Source organism: Thunnus albacares, chromosome 5 (assembly GCF_914725855.1).
Source record: "Thunnus albacares chromosome 5, fThuAlb1.1, whole genome shotgun sequence".
NCBI classification, from domain to species: Eukaryota; Metazoa; Chordata; class Actinopteri; order Scombriformes; family Scombridae; genus Thunnus; species Thunnus albacares.
In genome coordinates this window covers 5,076,218-5,091,639 of record NC_058110.1, presented here as the reverse complement: position 1 = coordinate 5,091,639, position 15,422 = coordinate 5,076,218, and positions in this window count along the sequence as shown.

Genomic DNA, 15,422 nt, shown 5'->3' with positions numbered 1-15,422 from the left:
GGGTTTTGCGCAGTATCTGAGCTGTTCCTAGGACTGCACTCTTCTGGACAGAGACCTCAGATGTTGTACCTGGAATCTGCTGGAGCCACTCTCTCAGTTTGTGGGTCACAGCCCCCAGTGCTCCAATTACCACTGGCACCACTGTTGCCTTTACTCCCCACATCTTTTCTAGTTCTTCTTTCAGCCCTTGCTTGGTATTTTTCAAGCTTCTCGTGTTACTTCTTCTTGATGTTGCTGTCTCTTGGGATTGCTATGTCTATCACCACTGCCTTCTTTTGTTGTTTGTCGATCAACACGTGTCCAGTTGGTTAGCCATTACCAGTTTGTAAGTCTGGATCTGGAGGTCCCACAGGATCTTAGCTTGGTCATTGTCAACCACCTTAGGAGGTGTCTTCCATACTGACCTTGGGAATTCCCACCCATATTCAGTGCAGATGTTCCTGTACACTATGCTAGCCACTTGGTTATGGCATTGCCTGTTCTTGTGCTGCCATGATCAGTGCTTGTGTGCTGTCCTTCAGTCCAGCCTTTTCCAGCCACTGGTAGTGTTTCTTGATATCAGCCACTGCTTCTATCTATTGGTGGTACATGCTGTGTAGGGGCTTGTCCCTCCATGATGGTTCCTTCTTCTCCTCTACATCATCGGGTTTCTGCTGCCTGAGGTATTCACTTAGCAGTTCATCTTTGGGGGCCATCTTCCTGATGTATTCCTGGATCTTGGTAGTTTCTTCCTGGCCAGTGGTTCTGATGCTCACCAGTCCTCGGCCTCTCTTGTTCTGCTTAGTTTACAGTCTCAGGGTGCTGGACTTGGGATGAAACCCTCCATGCATTGTAAGGAGCTTCCTTGTCTTTATCAGTGGCCTCTATCTCCTCCTTTGGCCATCTCACTATACCAGCAGGGTATCTGATGACTGGCAGGGTGTATGTGTTGATGGCTCGTATGTTCTTCCCATTCAGCCAACTTTTCAAGACCTGCCTTACTCTGTGTAGGCATTTGGCTGTGGCGGACTTCCTTGCAGCCTCCTCAAGGTTCCCATTTGCCTGCGGGATCCCAAGGTACTTGTAGCTGTCCTGAACATCTGCAATGCTGCTTTCTGGTAGTTCAATCCCCTCGGTTCTGATCATCTTCCCTCTTTTTGATACCATCAGACCATACTTATATAGTCTGAATGACATTCTGATGTTGTTGCTGTTGATCCTGGTGATGTGGATCAGTGAGTGGATTTCTTGCTCATTCCTGGCATACAGCTTGATGTCATCCATGTAGAGGAGATGACTGATGGTTGTTCCACTTCAGAACTGGTATCCGTAGCCACTCTTTGAGATGATCTGGCTGAGGGGGTTCAGGCCTATGCATAGCAGCAGCGGGGATGCAATTGACATGGGGTTGGCCTCCAAAGTCATTTTCCACAGCCCCATTGAGTTCTTGATGAAGGCTCTTAGTGTCCTGTTGATGATGTACAAGCATTCCAGTATCCATGTGCATGGCATTGAGTCATAGGCTTTCTTGAAGGCAATCCAGGTGGTGCACAGGTTAGTCTGCCTGGTCTTGCAGTCTTGGGTGACTACTCTATCGACCAGTAGCTGGTGCTTGGCTCCCCTGGTATTACTACCAATTCCTTTCTGGGCCCTGCTCATGTATCGGGCCATGTGCATATTCATCTTAGCCGCCATGATGCCTGAGCTTCCATGTTGTACAGAGGCAGGTTATTGGCTGGTAGTTGGATGGGATCGTGCCCTTCTGGGGGTCTTTCATGACCAGGACTGTCCGCCCTTGGGTTAATCATTCTGGGTGGGTCCCATCCATCAGCAGTTGGTTCATTTGTGCTACCAGGCGTTCATGGAGTGCAGTTCTTGGATGTCTGCCATTGTAATGGTTGCTGGATCTTGCTCTGGGAGATTGCTGTGGTCTGCTCTTAGATCCACTAGCCACTGAGCATTATGTGATGCCTCCTTCTCCCATATGCTCTCCCAGTAATGTTCAGTCTCAGCCCTGGGAGGATCTGTTCTCATGTTATTACCTTGCCACTGAGAGGACACTTTAGATGGTTCGGTGGAGAACATCCTATTTATTCTCCTGGCTTCAGCTTCTCCTGTGTATCTCTTCAGGCGGGTAGCCAGAGCTGTGAGCCTTTGCTTGGCAGTCTCCAGTGCCTCAGGTATAGACAGTTTGTTGTACTTCCTTTTCACTTTCCCTTTTGTCCCCACACCTTTCTGTAGCTCTGAGAGTTGACTAACTTCTCTCCGTGTTGTTTTGATCTTGGCCTCCAGCCTCCTTCTCCATGAAGGGTAATGCTCTTTGTGTCGAAGAGAGGAAAGATGATCAGAACCGAGGGGGTTGAACTACCAGAAGACAGCATTGCAGATGTTCAGGACAGCTACAAATACCTTGGGATCTCGCAGGCAAATGGGAACTATGAGGCCGCAAGGAAGGCCGCCACAGCCAAATACCTACACAGAATAAGGCAGGTCCTGAAAAGTCAGCTGAATGGGAAAAAGATAGGAGCCATCAACACGTAAGTCCTGCCAGTTATCAGATACCCCATATAGGGGTTTCAAATCAGGCTATATTAAAGATGGTCACACCAAATGCTGAGACCAGAGAGATGAGCAGACAACCAATGGGAGTTTATTTCATTACACACGAACATACAAAACTCAGAAAATCATCAATGCAGCAGCCCCTTTCAGCTCACACCCAACCCTTATTTATACCAATGTGGAGGTGACTTTTGGCACTTTCGTGAATCAATGATCACTTGGATTTTGACCAATGGGAGTAGGACATTTCTTAATTTCATCTTTGCACACTATGTGCAAAGACTATTCCCAGATGTCTCCTGTTTGTCTGGTGGCCTGACATTTTTGGGTGTGTCAATGATCGGCATAGGTCAAAGCGACCTGGCAACAAGAGTATTTGCTTCTCCAGAGATTGTAACCAGACCTTTCAAAAACAACTCCTCATCTATCTCCTCTGGTTACCCAGCTGTTTATTTAACATGAAGTGCTGTGTATTAGTTGGCACAAACAACTCCTTACCTAACTTTTCTGGTTATGCAGCTGTTTATTTAACCTGAAGTGGTCTGTGTATTGTTTGGTACAATTCAACACACTATCATGTTTCTTCGCTTCTGCATAATCCCCCTTTAGGATGAATCCTTCATCATATCAGTTTCAAAGATAGCGTGTGATACGTGATTTTTATGTGTTAAGGTACAATTGGATACTCGATTTTGTGAGCACAACCAGTGTCTTCTCACTAACCTAGCATCCCGATCATATGTGATCCAAGTATGAGAGTACATAAAAATGCATATGTATGGTGTCTGTAGTAGCACATGAACATAACACATTCTAGCCTCTGTCCATTCCTCCTGATGGCGAAAAACCTAGTGGTTGTCTTTCCTATGAAAATTCCTCCATTGCCCCCCTCCCGCCGGGCAGCATTTCCATTTGGATGGACTCCGGCAGCTGGACAATATACTGCAAAATGAAGTAATATGAACTGCGTGTGAGTAACTTCCTGACATTAAAACACAAAAAGGTAATATAGTCAAAACATATGAAAATTATATAACACAATAAATGATGTATGAATAATATGAGTGTTAATATAGAAATAAAAACAGTAAAAAAATGATATAAAACCAAACATGATATGGGGTTAACACTGATAAAAATGAATACAAGAGTACAGAATGATAATATGTGATATACTCAATGTCCTTCATGGCATATACTCCTCTGAGTGCGCACTGTCCATCTTTTCCTCTTACACCGCCCCTTCTGCTTCTGAACTGTACTTGTCATCCAGATAGTCGGGGATTGGGAACAGATCTGGTGTATCCTCCCCCCTCTGTGCCAGAAGAACTCTGCGCACCAGCTGTTTTGGGGTCAACATACTTAGCATTTGGGCTCCTTGTATGTCCATCACAAAGTCCATCTTTTTGTCCATGGCTCTCACACACCATTTCTTCAGGATAGGCACGATGCAACATGTCAACAAGAAAAGCATAATTAATACTACCAATGCACTCACTCCTATTTTAGCCAAAGCGGCCCCCCATTTCCCAAAAATTTCTTCCAACTCATCCAACTTAATGCTTCCACCCTTACCAGCATTTCCAGCCATCTCAACCTTTAAAGCTTCTAGCTTACCCATAGTGATGGAAAAGGCTCCATCAGCCGATGTATAATTTGAAATCACTGTGCAACACAGTGTCCCGAAAAGTTTACAGACTCCTCCTCTCTCTGCTAAAATGCAATCTAATGCCTGTCTATTCTGCATGGCCATGACACTGGTTTCATGTAGCTGTCGACCTAATTGTTTTAAGATTTCAGAGGTGTAATTTACATACTTCTGCTGGTTATAATAAATGTAATTGATCCAATTTACATTTTTATTAATAGTCATCCAAGGAAGTATAGACTCCAATCCTGCCCTGATCTCATTCTGAGCCTTGAGTTCCTCTGGACCAATACTGTTCAGATAAATTTGTTCATCAGATATCTCCTGTCTCTTCTGTCTGCATAAACGGTCATTCCCTCTGTCGGTTGCCAACACTTCCTCCACTCCCTCATAAGTAATTACAATTGGTACTTACATACGCACAAGAGGGTTAAGTCCAATCCATTGATTCAGCAAGGTATTTCTAAGAATGTTATCTCCACACATCCAATAACTGTCTGCAACAGCATACGTCTGTTCATTTAACAGATGTACACTGGGAAGGGTCATAGTTAGGGTTTTACACTTCTGATTTAAAGAAATATTATTTTCATACCACACTGGTTTGCTTACAAACCGTGGATTCATGTTGGATTAAGGGAACCAAGATAGGACCCATGTTACTGCACAGTTAACAGAGGTATTGCCTACTACAACACCTCCATACTGCCCTGTGTATCCCCCACTCGCATAATATTCGTACTCAGCACCCTCGTCTACTTTGTAATTTGTTGGGGGTTCTTTTTGTGAGGTGGATATGTCAAACCTCTTACATTGGTCGCGCACATCACAGTTGAAGTCTTCACACTGGGTCACTAGTCCATGTCTCAGAGGGAAGCCGTACAACATTCGACATATAATGCTGCACATTGGATGTCTATACACATCCCATGGCATCCTGCTCGGCAGATCTTCTTTAGCTACAAAATTCTCTTCTACACACCTGCGTCTCTGTTCTGCCGCACATCCTGCGAAAGTGTAAGTCTCAGGCACAACAGTAAGTAAAACAGTTGGTGTACCTGCGCACACTATACACTCTTCCAATTCCATTTCTTTTACCGTGGGCCCATTTATACCATTCGTTCTGACTGGCGGCTTCCCAAAGAGCATCAAACACTGGTCTCACACTTCCCTGTCGGGGTCTAAACATTTTGGCTTGACTTATACTTGTAATGACAGACTGTGAATCATCATAATTGTAATCGTGTTGTCTTTTCAACAATTTTGACAGTAGTTGTGTGACTAGGTTTCTCAATTGTTCTAGCAGTAGTTACAGCAACAGTTGGTTTAATAGCAAGTGCAGGAGTAGTTACTTTAACAGTGGATACAGTAGCAGTGGTTGATTTAACAGCAAGTACGGGAGTAGTTACTTTAACAGTGGATACCGTAGCAGTGGTTGACTTTTCAGCAGGTTTAATAATAAATGGTGAAATAGTTTCCTTAACAGTTGTAGTCTCTGCCATTTTCTCACTAACTAGAATGAAGGTGTCCTGGCTCAGTACAGTGTTGCAGATGTTGTGGCCGTGGGGAGGAGAATAGTCAGACATTTCAAGCATTCACATGCAGTCGATTTGAAGATGTACAGAATGAGCTCAGGATGCCCATTAAAAGGCTACAACAAGACGTCTCCACCAGGTGGAATTCAACTTTTTATATGGTGTAGAGCCTGGTGGAGCAGAAGAGGGCTTTAGGTGCGTATGCTGCTGATTTTGATCTCCCGGTGACATTGATGGCAAATCAATGGGCAATTCTTGAAAATATGATCACCCTACTCGCCCCCTTCGAGCAGCTGACCAGAGAGATCAGTTCTGCACAGTCCTCTGCTGCAGATGTCATCCCTGCTGTGGTGGCACTGACATGGCTGCTTGGCAGGACAAGTGACTCAGACCGTGGTGTGCAAACTGCCAAAAGTACTCTACTGGAAGCTGTCAGTGTTCGCTTTAATGGTGTGCAAAGCGAACCTCTTTATTCTGTTGCAACCATGCTCGATGCAAGGTATAAAGATCGGTATTTCAACTCAGATAAGAAGGCAGGGGCACGCCATCTGCTACTGAAAGTTGTGAATGAAATGGTAGGTGGTGATGGTCAGCACGGAGATGCCAATACTGTGGACCCCCCACTTAAGAGGACCCAAACTAGAACACTGCTGGACATGTACGAAGAAATTATTGAGGAGAATGTCATCTCAGAACTAACATCCACAAGCAAGACAGTATCACAGGTAATCATAATAATAACTTTATTTGTATAGCACCTTTCATACAAGAAATGTAGCTCAAAAAGCTTTAAAATAAAAAAAAAATGCCAGCCCTTTGGAGTACTGGAAATCCAACCAGGCCCGCTTTTCTGCTCTTGCCCGTGTGGCATGCAAGTACCTCAGTGCGCCCAGCACAAGTGTTGATAGTGAACAGCTGTTCAGCGCTGTCTCCCATGTCATAGACGAAAAGAGAAATCGCATAGAGTGTGAAAAGGCAGAGATGCTAATTTTTGTACAGAAAAATCTACCTCTCATATTTGATTTACAGGATACAGGCCTGTAAGTCATTTAGCCTTGTTCATTGGACTTAAAAGGAGGGCTATGTTTACAGTAAGGACTGAATCTGCTTATTTTTCATGCACTTTTGTTTGTTTTGTTTACACATCGCCTTGCTGTTACAGGGTTGTTTGTAGCTCATAGAAAAGTGCAGCTCAAATTAAGTTTATAATTTTAAGGATTGTATAGCCACATAATAGGCTCAACAATGTGAAATAGAGTACACTGACTATTTATGTTCTTTCAGTTCTAACTGCTGTACAGTTGTACAATGCACTTTTCACATGATCCCATTCTGGACAGAGATAACATTTGTTTCTGTCTATTAGCTCTTTCAGTTGGTTATAATTGCTGTACAATTGTGCAATGCACGTACTTTCACATGATCCCAGTATGGACACAGATTACATTTATTTATGTCTATTTATGTTCTTTCAGTTGGCTCTAATAGCATTTATTTACTTTGCCATACTTGTAGCTATTGTCAGGATTGTCTCAGGGAGAGCATCATCCAAGCCTGTTTAAGTAAGATTACTCTTACAGTTTTGTTTGAAAGAAAATGTCACATAAAAATAAATGGCATGTTTTACATATAACCTAAGTTGAAGAAGTTTTCTTATTTTGCACAGTGAATGTTTACATTTTGAAAACCACTGTATTTTATGTCTGCATCTGCCAGTGGGCCATCACGACAAGAGCAGGCAATCCTCAAAAGTTAATTCCACTACAGGAGAGACTTGATATTGTCTACAATTAGGTGGAAAAAAATATGTGCATATATCGGTATCAGCATCGGCAATCGGTCCAAAGGAGTTTGAAAAATCGGCATATCGGATATCGACAAAAAATCCAATATCGTGCATCCCTACTTCTAATTTCACCTGGCTTCCAATTGTAGCTTCCTATCACACCTTCACTTCTTTTGGCTCGAGCTTCTACTTATTACACCAGCACCTCCTCTGGATTCCTCTTGAATCCCTTGAAAACTGAAAAAAAACAAAAACAGGAAACTTATTTTCCCACAGTTAAATATTGTATGCGTCTCTACACCTGACTTAACATGACCTCCTTGGCCACCGACTCCCCTTCAGTCATTTGCATGCAACTTAAAACATGACCTCTCTTAGGTTGCAGACTTCTCTTGAGTCTTATACACACAACTTAGAAAAATGACCTCTCTTAGGCCACAGACTCCTCTTGAGTCTCTTCCCCTCTCGGGAAATGTCGGAGCTCTCAACCCCTCTTGGGTTATCTGACTTATTCTTGCTACCACTGTTGCTGTATTTTAGTTGGGCTGCACTGCACTAAGAAAAGCTATTCTAACCTGACCTAACACCAATACTAGTTTTCACCAGACGTATTCTAAACTGACCTAATCTAACCTCGAGCCAAATTCTTTTCAGCCAACTGTTCTGTACAGAAGTATGGTTGTGGTCATCTATCTGGTCTTTCCCGCGGTTCTTTTGTGTCTGTGAGGTTCTCTGGCCTTCAGTGACTCTCCAGAGCAGCCTCCCAACACACGGTCACTTGTTTTAGTCAAATTGGTGTAAGGAACCTAAAAGCCTTACCTTTTGAGGATTGCCAGCTGTCACCCTGCGCAGAGTGGACTGCACCTCAGAGCCTCTTCCGACCACAGATGTTTCCCTTGAGAGACTTTGTTTTGTGACGCCAATTATACACGAAGCTCCTCACAATGCACGGGGGGTTTCATCCCAAGTCCAGCACCCTGAGACTGTACACTAAGGAGAACACGGGAGGCCGAGGACTGGTGAGCATCAGAACCACTGTCCAGGATGAAACTACCAAGATCCAGGAACACATCAGGAAGATGGCCCCCAAAGATGAGCTGCTAAGTGAATACCTCAGGCAGCAGAAACCCGATGATGCATAGGAGAAGGAGGAACTATCATGGAGGGACAAGCCCCTACACAGCATGTACCACCAACAGATGGAAGAAGTGGCTGATATCAAGAAATCCATAATAAAACCAGTGGCTGGAAAAGGCTGGACTGAAAGAAGCACACAAGCACTAATCATGGCAGCACAAGAACAGGCACTTAATACAAGATCAATAGAGGCAGGGATCTACCACACCAGACAGGACCCCAGATGCAGGCTGTGCATAGATGCTCCTGAGAGAGTTCAGCACATAATAGCAGGGTGTAAGATGCAGGCAGAAACAGCATACATGGAATGCCATAACCAAGTGGCTAGCATAGTGTACAGGAACATCTGCACTGCGTATGGGCGGGAATTCCCAAGGTCAGTATGGAAGACACCTCCTAAGGTGGTTGACAATGACCAAGCTAAGATCCTGTGGGACTTCCAGATCCCCCTTTAGTCAAGCTGACTCACAGAGGAACAGAAGTTACCCCTAGCTCAGTGACATGGGAAAGACGTGTGCTTCAGGGCATGTCCAGTCTTTAAAGGGGCAGTGATGTCATGGCTGCATCATCAGGACGCTCCGCTGTGCAGGAGCGTCTCTGCCAATGAGAGACTGTATGTTGACTGTTCCCTGCTGAGGTGTGAAAATCGCAAAGCATCCTTGGAAATAGAGTTTGCAATGGACTCCCATTGTCTGTAAGCAGCATTTTGGCGCTATTCCTTTGTCTCGGGGGAAACAAAGGAAAAAGCACCTTGTCTCACAGGTTACATGTAGACCTTCTCTGTGTGACCTTGTGGTTTGAGGCCCAACAATTCATATTTGGATATTACAGTTTTCTTATGAAATCTTAACATTGTTTAAGAAGTTAAGTAACACTTCATTTTAGAGGTCCGCAAATTTCATGGTAATTAGGTGGCAATCAGCAAGTAACTTCTCTGAAATTTCTTTGAAATTACCCCAAAATTGACCTCAAATTTCATGGTAATTAGGTGATAATTAGCAAATAACTTCTTTGAAATTACTCCGAAATTACCTCAAAATTCTCAATTTTCATGGTAAGTAGATATAATAAGCAAGTAAGTTATTTGAAATTTTGTTGAAATTACCCCAAAATTACCCCAGCATTTACCTCAAATTTCACCACAAATAAGTGAGTTGTTGCAGCTTAATTTCCAAGTAGTTTCTGTCTAATTTCTATTGAGTGGACGCCTAAATTGAAGTGGGTTGTTGCAGCCTAATTTCCAAGTAATTTCTGCTTAACTCCTGTGGATCATACCAACTTAACTTCCAACTAGTTTCTGTCTAATTTCTACTTAGCAGACCCCTAAATTGAAGTGAGCTGTTGCAGCTTAATTTCCAAGTAGTTTCTGTCTAATTTCTACTGAGTGGACCCCTAAATTGAAGTGAGTTGTTGCTGCCTAATTTCCAAGTAATTTCTCCTTAACTTCTGTGGATCATACCAGCTTAACTTCCAACTAGTTTCTGTCTAATTTCTACTTAGCAGACCGCTAAATTGAAGTGAGCTGTTGCAGCTTAATTTCCAAGTAGTCTGCAGGCCAGTAAACTGAAGTATGATTTTTAACCATTTAGATTCTCACCAATTTCTGTATAATTTCAGCAGATCAGTCCAACCTTGTAACCAATTTCCTATATATCTATATATATATATTTTTAAAAATTGTAGCTACCATAAATTACTAGTTACCGACAAATACAACTTCATAATCAAGAATCAAGTTACAAATTGCCCATTTTAAAAGTCCTTGCTTCCTTATTGAGGCCTAATAATAATGTCTTCACACCACTCAACAAATGTCACTTTTATATTTTGAAACAAGACATTAACAAAGAAATTAAATTTATATAAGGTTTCTGACATGAAAACACAGCATTTGTGTTGTGCTACTTTTACACATTAAAAAACACTCTGATGTCCAACCACTCTGGTGGTTCCACTCGATGAATCTGAGGTTCATCTTAAGAGCTGTGGCTGTTCGGTTCCCCCCGAAGCGGTAGATGTTCTCCTTATAAGAACACCAGGCTCTCTCAATATGTTGTGTATAAGACCCTGTCTGTACACAAAGTGTCGCCTATGGTTAACATAATAATGGATGGAACCTCTCTGACAGTCTTTGATAAGTTCTCCAACAATCTGTGATAAAAACAAAACTAATAAAAACAAACTACTGAAAATTAAACTGACACTTAACCAAATTCGACATGAAATTCAAGAATAGTATAGAAATAACAGGCTAATTCAAAAGAGAAAAATATCTCTAATACCGCTACAAGGAGAAAAGACCTCTAGGCCAAACAAAACACACGACTGCTGACTTAGGAAAATAATAGAAAATATATTTATAAAGGCATCCTGTCCTTTTTCATTTTCCTGATAGCTTCTTTTTATACATGCAAAGCATCTCTTTATAAAAAACATTTCTTTGTTTGATGCAAATCTTTAACTCAGTTATACCACAAAAAATAAAATTAAAAACAAATGAATGTACAACTAAAAACTGCCGTAAATTAAAAAAAAAAAGTATTCAACTCTCAGTGCTTGATACACAAATTGAATGTATCCTCTGTTTGACCAAAATGCACTTATTATCAGTTATCGGTTCTTGACAGTCTTTGTTTTCCCTTAAGTTACCTTAAGGTTGTTAGTCTTATTTGGTCTTGGGTTCCTTCACTTCAAATGTTCCTTTAACGTTGTTTGTCAACTTTGAGTTTCTTTATGACATCAGTTGTGGTTAGATAAGTCTACTTTGGGCCTAAGAATAACAAAATAATCTGAGATCTCAGGAAAATTTTAAATAAAATAGAATGCTCCTTAGTTTGGTCCCCTTTGATTTGGTTCCTATTACCCCCTTGGAAAGGTGCAACATCCACATGTCAGCATCACGCCAGATGAAGGTATCTTAAATGTCTATGTACAAAAAAGGGAGAGAGACTTAGTTCAGAAAAGTTTATGGTAACACTTTCTATGAAGCCATGTCCATAATGCATTATAAACATTCTTATATTGTGTTATAATCTGCTTAAAACACTGTATAATTATAGTTATAAGCACTCATAAATATTCATATCTCTTTATGACAATAGTCATAACACATCAAAGCATTTTATAATGACATAAGGTATATAATCACAATACTTAATTGCAGGTCACTCAATGACATTTTTTTGCAAGGATCACAGTGTATTATAATTCTCATAGTTGTAAAACATCATAATGATTTTATAATAAATCAATAATCACTGTCATAATTCATGAAAATGTGATTATAAGTTAGTTACAACACCAGGATCCCACCGGGCATGTGTGTGTGCCGTGTTTCAGCTCCAACACAGTTTTGCTCTGTCCTCTGCATGGTGTCCTATCCCACCTGGAATGTTTCAGAAGCAGAGCGTTTTGTCTACAGGGAAGCCAAGCACCTTTTAAATTCAGTTGCACTCCTACTTAAGGAATTACTGCAGCCTAGCCAAAGCCAAAGGAGCGTCTTTAGGCTACTGTAATTACTGTAGTAGCAGGGCAACTAAACTGCCCGATTTTGTTAACTTGCTCAGACTTCGTTGATTTGGTCATTTCCTTGATTTTTGTACTATTGGTAAGTAGGCCACGTAGTTAAATGGTTTCTTAATTTGTCTGTTTTAATTATGTTTATTATTGATATACAATGGGGAGTCTGCACAGGGTGTTTTATTTTGAAAATTGACCGGATGCTCTATGTTACTGTCTGACTGGCCTGAAGAAACCAGAGGGTTCATTATAATTAAACTTTAGAATATATTACACACATATAAAACAGAATAACATAACAAGGCTGTACAGTGTGACAGTTTGATCACATATGCTATTAAAAATAATTCTGTGCGAAGAGAAATATGTATCCACTCATATGTGTGACTTGTATTAAATTACTCTTTTTACTTGTAAAACTTTTAATGCACTTAGAGTAACTAGTGTTTCACCTGTGTTGGCAGGGGGGTTGGGGCTGCGCTGAGTAAAAGTCGGGAGACTAAGCAGCCAGACATTTCTCCGTTCTCTATTTCTCTGTCTAGTGTCTTCAGGTTAGGCTAACCCATTGTTGCTAACTGTGGAGCTAACCCCCTTAACTTTTCCAGCAGTTGGGGAAAAAACAGACATGACTTTTCTCGGTCTTGACAAGCTGCAGCATTTCTTAACTTACACACTGTAGTCTGTACTGTACATTTACTATCAGACTGACCACTTATCGCCAACCTTTTCCTCTGCTCCGCTCGCATTCACATCACTTTTCTGCCGCTCGCTCTCTCACTCAGCTACTCACTCACCCATTACGCACACATATTACACACTGCCGTATTCCTTAAAAGGAGCTACGCTACCAAGAGTTTCCCAGGCAACAACACAGAGGTTAACTCATGTTTTGGAACAGCGCTGCACAGAGGCTCCCAAACGCTATTGATTTCTGAATGAATGGATATTTGGCCTTATTTTTGGCATTAAAAAATACTTTTTTGGCCTGGCAGGGGTTCTCATTGCCTGATGAGTGAAAAGCATTGATAATGCATTATAAAATGATAGATATGATACTTTTATAAGTCATTATATAATGCTTCATAATGTATTATGGTCATTGTTATACAGCATTATGAATACTTAGAAGCAGATTATGACTCATTATAAGTATATTTATAATGCATTATAGACATGTTTATTTTAGTCATTGTAAGGGTTTAATTCTGTGTGTGTGCAGATTTAATTCTTGTAATTCTAATTTGATGGACACTGAAAGGAAATTCAGATTGTGTGATAACTGCTCTACACACTTGTGTTAGGGCTGTTTTGTGTTTTTCTGAGGGACGATTCTATCTGTGAGTTGAGCTGCTTCATCTGCCATCCAGATCCTCATCACTGCTCGTGGATACCGTCATTATGGCAGGATGCTGACATGTGGATGTTGCGCCATTCCAAGGGGGCAATAGGAACCCAATCAAAGGGAACCGAACTAAGGAGCATTCTATTTTATTTAAATTTTTCCTGAGATCTTAGATTATTTTGTTCTTCTTAGGCCCAAAACAGACTTAAAAACTGACCACAACTGATGTCATAAAGAAACTCAAAGTTGACAAACAACATTAAAGGAACATTTGAAGTGAAGGAACCCAAGACCAAATAAGACTAACAACCTTTAGGTAACTTAAGGGAAAACAAAGACTGTCAGCTGGTCCAGAATGCTGCAGCTCGTCTTTTGACAGGAACACACAAGTGAGAGCACCCCGGTACTGGCTTCCCTCCGCTGGCCCCCAGTACATTTTAGGATTGATTTTAAGATTTTATTGTTTGCCTTTAAATCATTGAATGGACTAGCTCCAACCTACCTCTGACCTCTTACAACCACACATCCCATAAAAGTCACTCAGGTCTGCTGACCAGTCGCTTTTAGTTGTACCATGATCTAGGTTGAAGCACAGGGGTGATCGTGCCTTTGCTGTTATAGCCCCCAAACTCTGGAACGAGTTGCCTCTGCATATTAGACTGGCTCCCACACTGTCTGTTTTTAAATTCTATCTTAAAATAAAAATTTTAAGATAGGAAAATTTTTATTCCTTGGCTTTTAACCCGGTGTGTTAAAACCAAGAAATGTCTTTTTGTCTTTTAAACCAGTCTTTGTGTCTCAATCGTGTTTTCATGGCCTTTGTTATCATGATTGCACAGCACTTTGGTCAACTGTTGTTGTTTTTAAATGTGGTTTATAAATAAATTTGATTTGATTTGATTTGATTTTTAGCTGTGTAACCTTTGTGTTGAATATTTTGCAAGGCTTTAACTGCAGAAAACAAAGAAATTACTAACAACAACAACAAACTAACAACAACAACTAATAACAGTGACAGTGGTGATATTGATCACTATGAGTTAATTATTTTGATATACCTAAAGCTTATACAACATTCAGCTACTCGGCAATATGATTTGTGTTGACTCTGAATTGAATTTCATTTTACTCACAGTTGTTCTCACTTCATTAAATTAATGTCTTACTATTACTGTCTATATGTAATTTCCATATTGTTGGAAAGCAGTCCGGCTGCGTTCTTTAGACCTTCTGTCTAAGTCATCTTAGTAATTATGTGGTTATAAGTTGATCCTACCAGGTTAAATGGATAATTTAATACCAACACATGCTTACTTCGATCAGAGAATGTAATTTTTAGCTATTTGTGTATGCAAGCACTCTTGCATTGTCATTGGAGTTTGTCCCAGGACTTGATTCCAACAATCAAGTCGAACCTCCTAATTCCAACAACCAGTTAACTTGCCCCCCTTTGCCATCACCTGTGTCTTCCCCTGGGCATGACAGGTCTTACTCCCCTGAAAGGTATGTTGTTTTGCAAATGCATGGTTTTAGTCTTTAGTAACATGTCTTGTACATAAGGATGTGTCTAGTGATATGTTATACTCTTTTTATCAAAAAATGAGAAGACTAAAGCCAGCCAAGTATTGAGTCAGGTATATCTTATTCCTCTGTGCCAAAAAGCTCCATTGTTGTCCATACTATTAAAAAACATATTAAAAAACTACACTGTTACATTGGCTGACATTACGAGTATGAACATACACACACATTAGTTTATTTTGACTGAATCCCACACACACCATCCTGATGCCACAAGTACTAACTAGCTCAGGAAGTGTGGAATAAACTGCTGCTGAAAATAGTCCCCAACAAAATCAACATTTTGTCATCTTTGATCAGAGTTTGCAAATAACTACAGTAGCCAGCCTTTTG